This window comes from Theropithecus gelada, chromosome 5 (genome assembly GCF_003255815.1).
Source record: "Theropithecus gelada isolate Dixy chromosome 5, Tgel_1.0, whole genome shotgun sequence".
Classification (NCBI taxonomy): domain Eukaryota; kingdom Metazoa; phylum Chordata; class Mammalia; order Primates; family Cercopithecidae; genus Theropithecus; species Theropithecus gelada.
In genome coordinates this window covers 53630274-53634511 of record NC_037672.1, presented here as the reverse complement: position 1 = coordinate 53634511, position 4238 = coordinate 53630274, and the positions used below count along the sequence as shown (strand labels likewise).

The 4238-nt window shown below is 45.1% G+C and overlaps 1 pseudogene; it reads right to left on the bottom strand.

Annotated features, from left to right (window-relative positions):
• Positions 1 to 225: 225 nt before the first annotated feature.
• On the bottom strand, positions 226 to 3516 carry LOC112624301 (annotated as a pseudogene).
• Between the last annotated feature and the right edge of the window lie 722 nt (positions 3517 to 4238).

Sequence of the window (4238 nt, the reverse complement as noted above, 5' to 3'; positions counted from 1 at the left end):
ATTGTATGGTAATTCTGTGTTTAGTGTTTTGAGGAACCACCGTACTGTTCTCCACAGTAGCTACACCATTTTACATTCCACCAACAGTGCACAAGAGTTCCAATTTCTTCACATTCTTGCCAACAATTGTTATTTTCTATTTGTTTGTGTATTTCTTTCTTTTTCTAAAACATCTAAAATGTGTTTATTGGGGTGGTTTCCCATTGATCTTGATTCAAAGTGCTTTTAGTGCTGCCTCCTCCTGAAGGAGCATCCTTCTGTCAGCCTTGCTTTTCCTCCTGTAGGCTGACAGAGAACAGTAGAGCAGTGATATGGTTTGGCTACGTCCCTACCCAAATCTCATCTTGAATTGTAGTTCCCATAATCTCCATGTGTCATGGAAGGGACCTGGTGGGAGGCAATTGAATCATGGGGGCGATTACCCTCATGCTTTTCTTGTGATAGTAAGTTCTCATGACATCTGATGGTTTTATAAAGGGCTTTCCCATCCCACTTTGCTCGGCACTTCTTCCTGACACCATGTGAAGAAGGACATGTTTGCTTCCCCTTCCGCCATGATTGTAAGTTTCCTGAGGCCTCTCCAGCCCTGTAGAACTGTGAGTCAATTAAACCTCTTCCTTTTATACATTGCCCAGACTCTGGATGGCCCAGTGGCTCATGCCTGTAATTCCAGCACTTTGGGAGGCCGAGGTGGGTGGATCACTTGAGGTCAGGCATTCAAGACCAGATTGGCCAACATGGTGAAACCCCATCTCTACTAATAATACAAAAATTAGCCAGGTGTGGTGGTGCGCACCTGTAATCCCAGCTACTAGGGAGGCTGAGGCACAAGAATCGCTTGAACCTGGGAGGCAGAGGTTGCAGTGAGCTGAGATCACACCACTGCACTCCAGCCTAGGCAACAGAGTGAAATTGTGTCTCAAAATAAATAAATAAATAAATAAATAAATAAATAAATAAATAAATAAAATAAAAATAAATTACCCAGTCTCAGGTATTTTTTCATAGCAGCATGAAAACAGACTAATACAGTAAATTGGTACCACAGAGAGTGGGTTGCTGCTATAAGGATACCCAAAAATGTGGAAATGACTTTGGAACTGGGTAACAGGCAGACTGGAACAGTTTGTAGGGCTTAGAAGAAGACAGGAAAATGTGGGAAAGTTTGGAACTTCCTAGAGACTTGGAGGGCTCAGAAGACAGGAGGATGTGGGAAAGTCTGGAACTTCCTAGAGACTTGTTAAATGGTTTTGACCAAAATGCTGATAGTGATATGGACAATAAAGTCCAGGCTGCGGTAGTCTTAGATGGAGATGAGGAACTTGTTGGGAACTGGAGTAAAGGTCACTCTTGCTATGCAACAAGACTGGTGGCATTTTGCCCCCGCCCTAGAGATCTGTGGAACTTTGAACTTGAGAGAGATGATTTAGGGTATCTGGTGGAAGAAATTTCTAAGCAGCAAAGCATTCAAGAGGAAGCAGAACATAAAAGTTTGGAAAATTTGCAGCCTGACAATGCAATATAAAAGAAACCCTATTTTCTGGGGAGAAATTCAAGCACACTGAAGAAATTTGCATAAGTAACAAGGAGCTGAATGTTAATCACCAAGACAACGGAGAAAATGTCTCTAGCACATGTTGGAGACCTTCACAGCAGTGCCTCCCATCACAGGCCCTGAGGCCTAGGAGGGAAATATGGTTTCCTGGGCTGGGTCCAGGGCCCTCTTGCTGTGTGCAGCCTTGGGACTTGGTGCCCTGCATCCCAGCCACTCCATCTGTGACTAAAAGGGGCCAACGTACAGCTCAGGCCATTGCCTCAGAGGGTGTAAGCCCCACGCCTTGGCAGCTTCCATATGGTTTTGGGCCTGCAGGTGTGCAGAAGTCAAGAATCAAAGTCTGGGAACCTCTACCTACATTTCGGAGAATGTATGGAAATGCCTGGCTGTCCAGACAGAAGTCTGCTTCTGGGGCAGAGCCTTCGTGGAGAACCTCTGCTAGGGCAGTGATATGGTTTGGCTGTGTCCCCACCCAAATCTCATCTTGAATTCCCACATGTTGTGGGAGGGACCTAGTGGGAGGTAATTGAATCATGGGCCACTGTCCTCGTGGTAGTGAATGAGTCTCATGAGATCGGAAGGTTTAAAAAAATAGGAGTTTCCCTGCACAAGCTCTCTCTTTGCCTGCTACCATCCACGTAAGATGTGACTTGCTACTCCTTGCCTTCTGCCATGATTGAGGCTTCCCCAACCATGTGGAACTGTGAGTTTGCCATTGAACCTCTTGCCTTTGTAAATTGCCCAGTGTCAGGTATGTCTTTATCAGCAGTGTGAAAATGGACTAATACAGGCAGCGTGGAAGGGAAATGTGCGGTTGGAGCCCCAAGAGTCCCCAGTGGGGCACTGCCTAGTGGAGCTATGAGAAGTGGGCCACCGTCCTCCAGATCCCAGAATGGCAGATCCAACAACAGCTTGCCCTGTGCACCCGGAAAAGCTGCAGACACTCAACACCAGCCATGAAAGCAGCTGGAAGGGGGGCTATACCTTGACAGGCAACAGAGGAAGAGCTGCCCAAGGCCATGGGAACCTACCTCTTCCGTCAGGGTGACTTGGATGTGAGACATGAAGTCAAAGGAGATCATTTTGGAATGTTAAGGTTTAATGACTGCCCTATTGGATTTCAGACTTGCATGGGGCCTATAGCCCCTTCATTGTGGCTAATTTGTCCCATTTGGAATGGGTGTATTTGCCCAATGCTGTTACCCCCATTGTATATAGGAAGTAACTAATTTGCTTTTGATTTTACAGGCTCATAGGTGGAAAGGACTTGCCTTTTCTCAGAAAAGACTTAGGACTTGGACTTTTGGGTTAATGCTGGAATGAGTTAAGAGGGAGACTGCTGGAAGGGCATGATTGTGTTTTGAAATGTGAGGACATGAGATTTGGGAGGGGTCAGGGGAGGAATCTTATGGTTTGGCTGTGTTCTCACCCAAATTTCATCTTGAATTGTAGTTCCCATAATCCCCACATGTCATGGGAAGGACCCAGTAGGAGGTAATTGAATCATGAGGGCAGTTACCTTCATGCTGTTCTCATGATAGTGAGTGAGTTCTCACGAGATCTAATGGTTGTATAAGGGCCTTTCTGCCCCCTTACTCAGCACTTCTTGCTGCTGCCATGTGAAGAAGGATGTGTTTGCTTCCCCTTCTGCCATGATTGTAAGTTTACTGAGGCCTCCCTAGCCCTGTGGAACTGTGAGTCAATTAAACCTCTTTCTTTTATAAATTACCCAGTCTCAGGTATTTCATCATAGCAGTGTGAGAACAGACTAATACAAGCAACCAACACACACCATTACTGTGTGTGCATGGCTAATGAGCATGGTGATTATAGCATCCTGGGCATTTCGCATCCCTGAAGTAGGAACTGGGGCTCTGTACCCGGCACCTCTTCTTGTATTTCCTCTTTTCCTCATCTGGAGAGGGATGAAGGAGATTTTTTGCATGAGGTATGTTCACATGGGGAGGTCAGAACCACCAGAAAGGCAATTTCTTTTTTCAAATAATGGCCATCCTTATCGGGGTGAAGTAGTATCTCATCATGGTGTTGATTTGCATTTCCCTAATGACTAGTGATGGTGAGCATCTTTTCATATGCTTATTAGCCATTTATATATTTTATTTGAAGAAATGTCTATTCAAGGTATTTGCCTACTTTTTAATCATTTTTTGTTTGTTTGTTAAGCTGTAGGAGTTCTTTATATACTCTGGATATGAACTGATTATCAAATATATAATTTTCTCCCATTATGTGGGTTGTCTTTTAACTGTCTTGAAAGTGTCCAGACTGGGCACAGTGGCTCACGCCTGTAATCCTAGCACTTTGGGAGGCCAAGGCAGGTGGATCACTTGAGCCCAGCCTGGGCAACATAGCAAAACCCCTTCTCTACTAAAAAATACAAAAAATTATCTGGGTATAGTGGCAGGTGCCTGTAGTCCCAGCTACTAGGGAGGCTGAGGTGGGAGGGGCACCTGAGCTGGGGAAGTTGAGGCTGCAATGAGCCGAGATGGTGGCACTGCACTCCAGCCTGGGCAATGGGAGTAAGACTCTGTCTCAAAAAAAACAAAAACAAAAACCAAAAAGCAAAAGATAAAAGAAAAGTAAAAACTGTCCTCCTTTTTTGTTTGTTTTTTTGAAACAGGGTGTCTCTCTGTTGCCCAGGCTGGAATGCAGTGGCATGATC